Raw genomic sequence first — 13,862 nt, forward strand, 5'->3', positions numbered from 1 at the left:
GGGGAGGCCTTGAAAAACATAACAATTGATATTGTGTTGTTGGAGATCATCATGTGGTCGGCCCCTCTCCCTCTCTTCCCTTTGCTCTCTTTTGCTCCTTTGTGGTGGTGGTGGCCGAATTCTAGAGAAGGAGGAGAAGCTCTCCGGGCGGTGTTCGTCTTGGAGGATCGTCGCCCACACGACGTCCAAGAGGAGGCGAGGGATACGGCAGAAGATCTCGAGGTTTTTAGCATACAAGGAAGAGGTATAACTAGTATTTAATTTCCACATCATACTAGTTAATTTTTCTTTGTATAAATACCAAATACAAGAGGTATTTGATTCTTGTTTTTCGAATTTAATTTCGATGTTGTGTTCTTTTTTCTTTTTTCCTTGTGATTTGATTGTTCCTTTTGGTAAACCTAGAGTTATATAAGGAAATTAAATATTAACTTTCCTTAAAAGGCTTTGTCTAGTCGGTGGTGGTTGCTCCCATATCCAAGAAGGCCAAGTGCCTCACCATGCAGTACTGGAAGCCAATTTTGGAAACTAATATTTAATTGAATTTATAACCTAGGTGATTTGGATCAAACGTGTTAAGTTCCACAGGAGATCTAAATCTAAACCTAAAAGAACATATAAGTTAAACTTGGAATCAAACCTGTAAAGTTCCGCAGGAGATACAAGTTTAACTTAAAAGAACACATGGTAGCTAGGAAAGGTTCAGATCACGTACAAAATTTTTGTACAGTGGAGCCATTGGGTTTTCCGAGTAGCAACCAACAATGGTATCAGAGCTAGGATTTTGCCTCTGTGTATTTGGTATTAGTTTAATTATACACATGTCATACATAATTTAGGCAGGTTAATAGTAGGATGTGCTAACTTTGTGGATGCAGGATCCAACTATTATGGCTATAGTTATTATGTGTGTGATTGGACCCTTGGACATGTCAAGGGCATTTATTATGTGTATATGATTGTATTATAAAATACAACAGGAGCTGTATTTAGTTCTATTAGGATTTTATTTTTTGATCTAGTTACATGTACATTCCGTTTATGGAATATAGGATCGATGGATGTAAATCTTTATTTTATGTTCGATCTAGTTCACATGTACATTCCTTCGAGGAATATAGGATCGAAAAAATGTAAAATTCTATTTATGTCGCGGATCGAATCTTGTAAGGCGTGGAACCTTTTAAGGACCAGAGACGCAGCAGAATAAGGAGCAAGATGGATGCGACAACTAGACCCGGTGGCAGTGGCCAAAGATGGCAGCCGCTAGGGATGACGACACACGGAGGACAACAATAGATAAAAGTCATAATAGTTGAAAAATAGTTTTTCTATTTATTGATTTTATATTGTGCTGTGTATGAATGTTAGTGTACATGTTTAGTAGGCTAGCATCATCAAAATTCCTCACTTTAAATAACTAAGTGGGAGAGGGATTTGTTTTAATGAATTCCACGGTCTCCATTACTGGTTTGTAAGTGATGCAAACAAACTTGCGCGTTGGCTCTGAGTGCCTTCCTCTATATCAGATGAGTTTGTTTACGGATCACTAGACCAAACTTCCATTTCGAATGACTATAGGAAATTAATTAAGAGCGTGTGATCTTCCCCATCGGAAGGGGCACAATCTTATTAATGGACTTAGTGTCAAGTAATGGTATACACTTAGGCACGTCTAATAGTATCCTCCCCATCGGAGTCACTGCTATTATTTGTGTGACCGAAGGAAACCAACTATTAATTTTATTTTTCAAAAATTTAGGTTGACAAGATAATAAAATTAATGGGATATACCCTCCTTTTACAAATGTTGAATTTGTATACGTCCACACTATCGTGGCATACAAAATTCACGGTGTTGGTTAATTTAAAATAGTATTGTTTGAGGAATCAATATTATTCTAAATTTAGAGTTCTGACCAAAATTTATTTTGTGATTCTTAGGATGACTTCAACCCACTGGCCATTATTCTAAAAGAAAACAGACTTACTGGTCCCAACTATATAGATTGGAAAAGAAACTTGGACATTGTTTTAACTGCTGAGGGCTATAAGTTTGTACTGTCAGAGGAATGCCCAGAAACACCTAGCAATGATTCTACCCCAGAGGAGATTCAGTATCATAGTAAATGGGTAAAAGCTGATGAGATGACGCGGTGTTACATCTTGGCTTCGATGTCAAATGTATTGCAACATCAGCATCAGGACTTACCAACAGCCTATGATATAATGAACAATATCAAGGAACTCTTCGGACATCAGAATCAGGCTGCTAGGCAAGAGGCAATGAGAAAACTGATGACAGCCACCATGACTGAGGGGACTCCCGTGAGGGATCATATTCTCAAGATGATGGCTTACTTAAACGAAATACAAGTTCTTGGAGGGGAAATTGATGTGGAAACCCAGGTCGACATCATCCTCCAAACGCTGCCCAGAAGCCTGAACTATAATATGAATAAAAGGATGTATTCATTGGCGGAACTTCAGGCAGCCGAAGGGTTGTTTCGTTAACATTCTCAAATTCACTATGCTGAAAATGGTTCTACTTCTAAGCCGAAAGGCAAGAAGAAGAAGAAACAAAATGGCTCAGCAAAGAAGGTGAATAAACCTCAAGGGGCAGGACAAAAAGCTGGAATAAAGAAGCCGAAGGGCAAGTGCTTTATTTGCAAGCAGACTGGACATTGGAAGGCGGGCTGTCCTCATAGGAAACAGAACAATAAAGGTATATCTCATACTCTAGTAGTTGAAACATGTTTAGCGGTGTTATCTACCAGCACCTAGTGTGTAGATACGGGAGCCACTGATCATGTCTGCAATTCTTTGCAGGGGTTCCAGGAAACCCGGCGACTATTTGATAGAGAGATAACTATTTACATAGGCAATGCTACTAAGGTGACGGCTGTTGTAGTGGGAGACGTCTACTTATCATTTGATAGGAATAGGAAATTGGTTTTAAGGAATTGTCTTTATGTACCCAGTTTTAGAAAGAATTTAATTTCAGTTTCTAAACTGTATTTGGATGGATATTCAGTTTCCTTTAGTAACAATGTGGTTATAAAGAGAAATAAAGTGATTATCTATTCTGGTGCATTGGTTGGCAATTTATATACTTTAAATCCAATTTCTCCCACAAAGCAAAATATGGAAATTAATAACATATCTTCTAACTCTAATAAGAGAAAAGAATCTTCGGAAATAAACCAAGCACATCTTTGGCATCTAAGGCTTGGTCATATTAACTTAAATAGGATTCAAAGGCTTGTAGCCGATGGACTCTTAGGTCCATTAGAGTTGGAAAACTTTCCAACGTGTGAATCCTGCTTGGAAGGTAAGATGACCAAGAGACCTTTTAAGGCCTGTTGGTGCGGGAAGCATCCGACGATCGAACTCGTGTTTTGATAATGGCAAAGGATTCAAAGTTAAGGTGTTTTGTTTTCTAACAAGTCTACTTGAGGATGTCAGGAAAGTCCTAGCTGTGGTTAGGCAAAGAGAAAAACCCTAGGGGGTGGTAACTCTAGGTCATAGGGGGTGGTAACCCTATGCGGAAAGTCTTGGCAGGTCGATGTCTTCAGGCAAAAGTCCTAGGGGATGGTAACCCTAGGTGGAAAGTCCTGGTGTCGCGAACCAGGTGAAAGTCTGGACTAGCCGGGAAGCGGATGTCCAGCAGAAAGTCCGGAAGTATCGAGTGCTGAGCAAAAGTCCAGTCGATCTGGAGGATCGCACTGGCAACAGGTAAATCTCCTGAGTGGAGTAGGTGAGGACGCGTTCCCCGTAGAGGGAACAGTAGGCGTCGGGTCGACCTAGGGTTTCCGGTTGGAAACCCGAAGTCAGACTCGGACAGTCCGGAGACTGTCTATACTTTATTTATCATATTTATTGTGCTAACTTTGTGTTGCAGGATAGTGTTTGGGACTAACGTATCTTGCAGGTACAAAGGAGCAACCTAAAGCCTCGGATGAACAGTGTCCGAGGCGCCTCCATGGAGCTTGGAGGCGCCTCGGGTGCACAAGCTGAGATGGCTGCGAAGCACCATTGGAGGCGCCTTGAAGAAGGCAGAAGGCACCTTGGAAGGCGCCTTGAGTGAGGTTTAAGGCGCCTTAAGCAGATGAACTTCGACCAGTTCAAGCTTGATCCACGCGGAGGATTCGGCAGCATGGAGGCGCCTTGAACAGCCTTCAAGGCGCCTTGAACACCCTTTATAAGGGGGTTTCGACCAGCACTTCAAGACAACGAATACCAAGTGATCTCTCATCAACGTGCTACTCCAAAAGACGTTCCAAAGTGCTGCTACAAGTGCCCGACGACCCGAAGCTTCAGATTTAGCATTTCTTGTTGTCGGTATAATACTTATAGTTTTTTGTACTCATAATTGTAATCTTTTAACGAGCTTATAGTTGTTGCCCACGGAAAGCGATCAAGGATCGCGGGCCTTCGAGTAGGAGTCGCCTTAGGCTCCGAACGAAGTAAAATCTCTCGTGTCTCTCTCTGTGTGTTTGTTCTTTATTCCGCTGCTTGTTTTAAACTCCGATAGTCTTCCGATTTGAAAAACGAAATAGCCACGAGCGCTATTCACCCCCCCTCTAGCGCGGTCTCGATCTAACAATTGGTATCAGGGCGGGGTTGTTTTGAATTGGTGCAACCACCATTCAAAACATTTTTTTTCGTGGTATTTTGTCTCGGAGTCATTAGAAATTAGCTAATTAGCTAAAGTTCTAATTTTTTTTTATCAGTGTTGCTCAAAGTTGGTCAATACCACTTGAGCTCGTTATTTTTTTTTTCTTCCCGCACTACTAATCCAAGACACAGTCTTGGAATAGATCTTTTTAGCTTATCTAGGTCTAAAATGACTCAACAAGAAGGATATAGCACTGTTCGTCCCCCACTATTTTCCGAAGAAGGCTTCGGATATTGGAAGGGGCGAATGGAGATATATCTGAAGATCCAGTTCGACACCTGGATGATAGTCAAGACAGGACTTCAACTACCAACTGATACAGACGGTAAACCTACATCCTGTGAGAACTGGGAACCAGCCTTCATCAAAAAGGTGGAAGCCGACGCCAAAGCTACCTGCACCATCCAGTGCGGTCTTACCAAGGAGGAGCTCAACAGAGTCGGTCCCTTTTCAACCGCAAAGGAACTCTGGGAAAAGCTGATCGAACTCCACGAGGGCACAACAGACACAAAAGTAAGTAAAAGAGATTTATTATTTAATAAATTATATAATTTAAAAATGCAGGAAGGTGAGACGGCGAGCCTGCTTCACGCACGCATCCAGGACATTCTTAACTCTCTTCATGCAATTGGACAGAGAGTCGAAAACCGGGACGTCATAAGGTACGCATTAAATTCGTTTCCAAGGAGTACATTGTGGGCATCAATGGTAGATGCCTACAAGGTCTCCAAAGACTTATCTTCTTTAAAGTTGGACGAGTTATTTTCTGAATTTGAACTTCATGAACAAACTCATGCACAGCCTTCCAAGAAGGGTATTGCTTTGGTTGCAGGTACGAGTTGAACACGGGAATCAAGAGTACGGCGAAAAACTGAATCGGAATCAGAAGACGAATCCGACTCAGAAGATTCAGAGGATGAACTGACCAGCGAACTCGTGAACCTTGTGAAGAAGCTCTACAGGAAGAAGAAGGGCTTCAACAAGAAAGATCTGAAGAAGGCAGTTCAGTCTAGGGAGGCCCAACCGAACTCAAAGGTAAAATTCGAAGTCACGTGTTACGGGTGCAACCAGAAGGGGCATATCAAAGCCAACTGTCCCAACCAAAAGGAGGCCAAAAAGCAAAGAAGAAAGAAGGCCCTGAAAGCAACCTGGGACGAATCTTCTTCAGAGGACGACAACGATGAACTTGATCAAACAAGTCTACTCGCACTATTGGCCCGGGACCAGATCATCGAGAGCAAGTCAGAAGCCGAGTCCGAGCAAAGCCACGGATCCGAATCCGTTTCAGAAGGGCCAGACTCCAATGTAAGTATTCCAAGGCTTAATAATTTAGTTAATTACTTACTTCGCAAACTAGCTAAATTAAATCTTAGGATTAAATCATTTCTAAAGGAAGTAGCCGTCCTTAAAGAAGTGACAAACACTAATTCTTTACCTGATCAAGTTCAAACTGAAAATTCTACTCAAGTTCAAAAATTTGAGGAAGAAAACTCTAGCTTGAAAAATCGGGTAAAAGACTTAAAAAATATGTTAGAATGGTTTTCTCTGGGATCCAAGAATTTGGACTTAATTATTGGAACACAAAGAGCCGTCTACAACAGAACTAGACTAGGATATAAAAGTAAAAAGAAATATAGATCTTATTTATCCTTAATAAACAAACAAGGTAGTAAATTAGTCCAAGCATGGGTCCCCAAGTCTAAATTAATCAATCAAGTTGGACTTGGCCAATACTGGGTTCCAAAGGATCAAATACACTACCTCGATGGACCAGATCGAGGCTATGATCCAGGGAAAGCTAAAAGGAAATCGATTTAAAAAATTCGAAATTAAATTTTAAATTCAAAATCAAAATTAAAAAATTCGAAATTAAATTCAAAATTCAAAATTAAATTTTAAATTCAAAATCAAAATTAAAAAATTCGAAATTAAATTTTAAATTCAAAATGAAAATTAAAAAATTTGAAATTAAAAATTCAAAATTCAAAATCAAAATTAAATTCAAAATTCAAAATCGAAATTAATTAAACTCCAAATCCAAAATTCAAAAATAGATGGTGGATCCAAACTAGCTGGCACCTCCAACTGAACTACCCGACAGGATAACTGAACCTAATTTAATTGAAATGGGTAAAACAAGAATAGATTACCTGGCAGGGTAATTAAGGCTAGTTTAAAAAGGGCTAGTTTTAACTTGAACCACAGTACTAGTGAAGTTTTTGGATGATAGTACGTTAGGGAAGCTTGGGCATCGCATGTCTAGGAAGATATGGCTTCGACCTGGTGCATTTGGCCAAGTAGAACTGACCGAAGCTACCCTTAAATGGATCCTAACTAGTTAGACCAAGGTTTAGTATTAAGTTCAATGGGTAGGACTATTTGGAAAACCTCGAAGGCATGGTTACTTTAATGAGCTCCGAGTGACTCATCATAGCCCAGAAGTTTATCCAAAGAATGCTTACTTGTTGAACCCAAAGCTAAACCTGAATCTAACACAAAGTTAAACCAGACCCTTAAATTCAACAATAATTCATCTCACAACAATTATAGGATTCCCTGATTGACAATCTAGATCAGGTGAGATGACTAAGAAATTAAAATTAAATTAATTACCTCTATTTCAAAAATTATTTTAAAAAAAAAAAACTTAAATTTCAAAATTATTTTAAAAACTTAAAATTCAAAATTATTTTAAAAACTTAAAATTCAAAATTATTTTAAAAACTTAAATTTCAAAATTATTTTAAAAACTTAAATTTCATTTCAAAATTATTTTAAAAACTTAAATTTCAAAATTATTTTAAACTTAAATTTCAAAATTATTTTTAACTTAAATTTCAAAATTATTTTAAACTTAAAATTAAAAATTATTTTAAAAACTTAAATTTCAAATTATTTTAAAACTTAAATTTCAAATTATTTTAAAAAAAAAAAAACACTGGACACGTAGCATCTGAAGGCGCCTCCATATAAGGGGAGGCACCCTCAAGCAGCGGCGGGAAATTTCCCGCCGCCCACTTAAGGCGCCTTAAGGATCCCTTAAGGCGCCCTAAAGAGAACTTAAGGCGCCTTAAACCCTTCTTCTTGTCACGAACAGAAGCATTTCTTTTTGTTTCTGTTCGTGTTTTTGCCGCAAGCCGATTTTTGCGATTCCTCCCAACCAAGGCGCCTTCTACCCGTCTCCTTCCCCTTCATTCCCAGCTATGCCTCCTAGGTATAATCTAAACCCTCTTCAATCATTTATTTTCTACATTCTTTGCTAGTTTTGCAATTTTTCTTGTATAATGTCAAAATAGGAAGCGTCGTATTGTGGATACCACACAAGCTAGGGCCCCTTCCACGGACCCGAGATTCCCCTAAGAACAGCATAGGATAGATTTCTCTAGGTATACTTTTGAGTCAATTAAACCTAGGTATATTGGTCGAGAATTCTTGTCCCAAGTCTGTCAACCCACTATCGAGATGATAAATCATTATCATCTAGATAAATTGGTTGACTGTACCACTACAGTCAACCAAGATCTGTGTGCCCAGTTCTATCACAACCTTGAAAAGGTTGATGATAGAACTTATTCCACCAGAGTTGGTGGTACTGATCTTCAGCTAACACCCTCCCTACTTCGCACTAGCCTAGAGCTTAGGGAGTCTGAGTGTACATTCTTGTGTTACCCAAGTAGGACCCTACCCTTTGGCGATCCCTATTCACACATTACATTAGACGATATCTACATGCATTTCTTTGGGGAGGAGAGACCTTTGGGCCTGACAGAGTTCAGATCCACACTTCTTCGAGTTCAGGATTATTCTATATATAGAGTCCTGACAGCTTGCATACTACCCTTATCATCTCGAGACGTCTCGACGATGCGACCATCCCACTCGTTCTTTTTGTACGCCCTCACCCAGCGCCTTGACATAGACATAGCCCTCCATATGTTTCATAACATTATCCTTGCATCCAGCACAGTTACATCTGGAGTAGTTCATATGCCTTATTGTCATATCCTGACCCAGATATTCTCCAGCTCTGGGATAGACATTACTAGAGGGGTACTCATCCCACTTACCATTTACAATGAGATTGGTCAGCGTAGTCTTAGGTTAGCAGGGGCCGAGGTCACTGCCGAGGGGATTCTGGCCTGGAAGGGCCGACCACCACCAGCTGCTGCCCCTGGTGCTCCAGCAGCCGAGGAGGCACCAGATGCAGATGAGGAGTGGCCTGATTTCCTGGCAAAGGACTTTTTCACTAATCCTTCCACCTCTGTCGGACCCTCTACTTCGGCCGGGCCTTCATCTTCAGCACCACTCTCTGTCGAGGACAGACTCACTCGCCTCGAGGTCCAGACCACTCAGACGCGACGGGCTGTACTAGATAGCCATCGCTTTCTTCGATCTATGCGATCCGAGATGGTTGCTGGTTTCGCATCTCTCCGAGGCGAGCTTCGGCGTCAGGGACAGCCTCAGCCACCACCCGAGCAGCCTCTAGCCGATCCTCCAGCTGATGACCCACCGGCTTGATTCTGTTTCTTAGATATTTGGGCTATGTCATTCACTTCTTGGATCTGTCTCTCTTACTCATCGTTTTACCTTGTATCCTGGATCTATTAGACTATTTGGACATGTTATTAAGTACTACTGTGTTTTATTTGAGAGTAGGGATCTCATTTTGTTGTCTTGTTTTTTCTTTAAAATTCTAGGAAATATCATTTTCAAAATTTCAAAATTCTGGATATACTTTTTTCAAATTCTAGGAAAAATAATTTTCAAAACTCCCAATTTCCTAGATTGTTCAAAAAAAAATTTGAAATAGCCTAGGCTTTCCCCCTAGAAATCATGTTCCCCTAGAATTGAGCCAGAGCATCTCACAAGCACCTAGGTATACCTTTATTGTGATTGAAAACATAGAACGGCGTGAGATGCATAGGGTATAGCCTGGACTCAAGTATGCTTATATCTGTGCATCAATATGAGTCTGGGCATTAAAAACGTAATATACATTAATCAAGTTAAGTCCTCCAGCTCTAGTCAAATCTAGCTGGACCAAAGTAACTTAACTTGACTAACCAAGTGAAAGCTATTGTCCTGTAGACAATCAGCAAGTAACTTAAGGTTAGACAATTGGCAGAGGCTACTCAATTTTCTAGTTAAAATTATTTTGTTCTTTAGGGCTCTGATACCTAGTAAATCAATCTAATGAACATGACTCATACTTGGGCTTAGGGACCAACTGAACTTGAATGAATAACCTTGTCCTAACACTTGACATTAACTTTCAAACCCTGTTGAACTTAGCTAACCTATTAATCTGAGTAATTTCCTGTACATTTTTCAAAGACGAACAAACAATTTTTTTCTCTTAAGTAAGAAAGATATAATCACTAACTTTCTAAATCTATCAAAGAGATGCATTCCCCAACAATTTTATTAAAGTGTCTATTATTGCCCATTTTTTGATATATGGCAAAGGGGGAGAGTAGCAAACTGTAAAATTCAAATTAATAGCTAAGGGGGAGCAAAGGTTAAGGGGGAGAATATAGGTCACTTTAGCGAATTTGCTTTGGTCAGTTTTGGTCATCAATACTTAGCAGATTTGCCTGTGTTAAAAATGTTTATCTATTCCTTTGTTTACTTAACTTTGAATTTGAGTTGCCATAATCAAAAAGGGGGAGATTGTTGGTGCGGGAAGCATCCGACGATCGAACTCGTGTTTTGATAATGGCAAAGGATTCAAAGTTAAGGTGTTTTGTTTTCTAACAAGTCTACTTGAGGATGTCAGGAAAGTCCTAGTTGTGGTTAGGCAAAGAGAAAAACCCTAGGGGGTGGTAACTCTAGGTCATAGGGGGTGGTAACCCTATGCAGAAAGTCTTGGCAGGTCGATGTCTTCAGGCAAAAGTCCTAGGGGGTGGTAACCCTAGGTGGAAAGTCCTGGTGTCGCGAACCAGGTGAAAGTCTGGACTAGCCGGGAAGCGGATGTCCAGCAGAAAGTCCGGAAGTATCGAGTGCTGAGCAAAAGTCCAGTCGATCTGGAGGATCGCACTGGCAACAGGTAAATCTCCTGAGTGGAGTAGGTGAGGACGCGTTCCCCGTAGAGGGAACAGTAGGCGTCGGGTCGACCTAGGGTTTCCGGTTGGAAACCCGAAGTCAGACTCTGACAGTCCGGAGACTGTCTATACTTCATTTATCATATTTATTGTGCTAACTTTGTGTTGTAGGATAGTGTTTGGGACTAACGTATCTTGTAGGTACAAAGGAGCAACCTAAAGCCTCGGATGAACAGTGTCCGAGGCGCCTCCATGGAGCTTGGAGGCGCCTCGGTGCACAAGATGAGCTGGCTACGAAGCACCATTGGAGGTGCCTTGAAGAAGGCAGAAGGCGCCTTGGAAGGCGCCTTGAGTGAGGTTTAAGGCGTCTTAAGCAGATGAACTTCGACCAGTTCAAGCTTGATCCACGCGGAGGATTCGGCAGCATGGAGGCGCCTTGAACAACCTTCAAGGCGCCTTGAACACCCTTTATAAGGGGGTTTCGACCAGCACTTCAAGACAACGAATACCAAGTGATCTCTCATCAACGTGCTGCTCCAAAAGACGTTCCAAAGTGCTGCTACAAGTGCCCGACGACCCGAAGCTTCAAATTTAGCATTTCTTGTTGTCGGTATAATACTTATAACTTTTTGTACTCATAATTGTAATCTTTTAACGAGCTTATAGTTGTTGCCCACAGAAAGCGATCAAGGATCGTGGGCCTTCGAGTAGGAGTCGCCTTAGGCTCCGAACGAAGTAAAATCTCTCGTGTCTCTCTCTATGTGTTTGTTCTTTATTCCGCTGCTTGTTTTAAACTCCGATAGTCTTCCGATTTGAAAAATAAAATAGCCACGAGCGCTATTCACCCCCCCCTCTAGCGCGGTCTCGATCCAAGAAGGCCAAGGGGTATAGAGCCAAAGAAGCGTTAGAATTGGTTCATTCTGATTTTTGTGTTCCTATGTCTATCCAAGCTAGAGGTGGCTTTGAATATTTTGTCTCTTTTATAGATGATTATTCAAGATACGGATACATTTACCTAATGCGCTGCAAGTCTGAGTGCTTTGATAAGTTCAAAGAGTACAAGGCTGATGTAGAGAAATGTCTAGGTAAAAGTATCAAGACACTACGGTCTGATCGTGGTGGCGAATACCTCTTATGAGAGTTTAGGAATTACTTATCAGAGGCCGGGATTTAATCCCAATTGTCCGCACCTGGTACATCCCAACAGAATGGTGTGGCAGAACGAAGAAATATGACTCTTATGGAGATGGTTAGATCGATGATGAGTTATTCAGAATTACCAAATTCGTTTTGGGGATACGCTCTGGAAATAGCAGCGCACATTCTGAACTTAGTACCTTCTAAATCAGTATCTTCTACTCCCACAGAATTATGGAATGGGCGGAAGCCCAGTCTAAGACATATTCAGATTTGGGGTAGTCCAGCACATGTGCTGAAACAAGATGCTGATAAGTTAGAATCTCGTACAGAAGTTCGTATGTTTGTGGGGTATCCCAGAGGAACGAAAGGCGGTTTATTTTATAGTCCTAAAGACCAGAAGGTCATTGTTAGCACCAATGCCAGTTTTTAGAAGAAGACTATATAATGGATCACAAGCCCAGTAGTAAAATTGTTCTAGAAGAACTTAGAGAGGATACGTCTACTTCAGTACCAACAGTACAAGATGAAGTACCACAAGAGACTGCAACACGTGTCACACATGATACACAACCACAGACGGTGCCTTGTCATAGTGGGAGGATTGTAAGGCAGCCCGAGAGATTAATGTTTTTGGGTGAGTCTTTGGACTTGATCCCAGGCAAACATGAACCAGATCCCCGGACATATGATGAAGCACTCCAAGATATAGATGTAGTATCTTGGCAAAAGACAATGAATTCTGAAATAGATTCTATGTATTCTAATAAGGTCTGGGAGCTTGTAGAACCATTGATGGTGTAAAAGCCATTGGATGCAAGTGGATCTATAAAAGGAAAAGAGGGACAGATGGGAAGGTAGAAACCTTCAAAGCAAGACTTGTTGCGAAGGGGTACACTCAGAAAGAGGGAATCGATTATGAGGAGACCTTTTCGCTGGTAGCTATGCTTAAGTCTATCCGGATACTCTTATCCATTGTCTCTCATATGGATTATGAGATTTGGCAAATGGATGTCAAGACATATTTCCTTAATGGAAGTCTTGAAGAAACATCCATATGAAGCAACCAGAAGGGTTCATTCAAAAGGGCAAAGAGCATCTAGTGTGCAAGCTTAATCGGTCCATTTATGGACTGAAGCAAGCTTCAAGATCTTGGAACATCCGGTTTAATGAAGTAATCCAGTCATATGGATTTTCAGTGTCCGGATGAGTCTTGTGTATACAAGAAGTGTAACGGAAATATGGTGGTATTTCTTGTACTATATGTAGATGATATTTTGTTAATTGGCAATAATGTCAAGGTATTATCGAACGTAAGGGTATGGTTGTCCAAACAATTTGATATGAAGGACTTAGGAGAATGTGCACACATCCTTGGGATCAAAGTTATAAGGGATCGCAAGAAAAGAATGTTGTGCCTATCCTAAGCTTTATATATAGATACAATCCTTGCTCGTTTTAGCATGCAAAACTCCAAGAAAGGTTTCTTACCTTTTAGGCATGGAGTAGCCTTATCTAAAGAGATGTCTCCAAAAACATCAAAGGAGATTGAGGACATGAAGGCAGTTCCTTATGCTTCGGCTGTAGGAAGCCTTATGTATGCAATGTTGTGTACGAGATCTGATATCTGTTTTACCGTGGGCATGGTTAGCAGATATCAAAGTAACCCTGGACAAGAACATTGGAGTGCAGTAAAGCATATATTAAAGTACCTGAGAAGGACTAGAGATTATATGCTAGTTTACCAAGTAGACGATTTACTCCCTATGGGTTACACAGATTCAGACTTTCAATCAGATAGGGACAACAGTAAGTCTACATCAGGCTATGTGTTTACTTTAGGAGGTGGAGCCATTGCATGGAGGAGTGTTAAGCAGAAATGCGTCTCAGACTCAAACATGGAAGCTGAGTATGTGGCAGCCTCTGAGACAGCCAAAGAAGCTGTATGGCTCAGGAACTTTCTAATGGACATAGATGTGATTATTGGTTTGCCCAAGATCATCACA

This window comes from Zingiber officinale, chromosome 1B, assembly GCF_018446385.1.
Source record: "Zingiber officinale cultivar Zhangliang chromosome 1B, Zo_v1.1, whole genome shotgun sequence".
Taxonomy (NCBI): domain Eukaryota; kingdom Viridiplantae; phylum Streptophyta; class Magnoliopsida; order Zingiberales; family Zingiberaceae; genus Zingiber; species Zingiber officinale.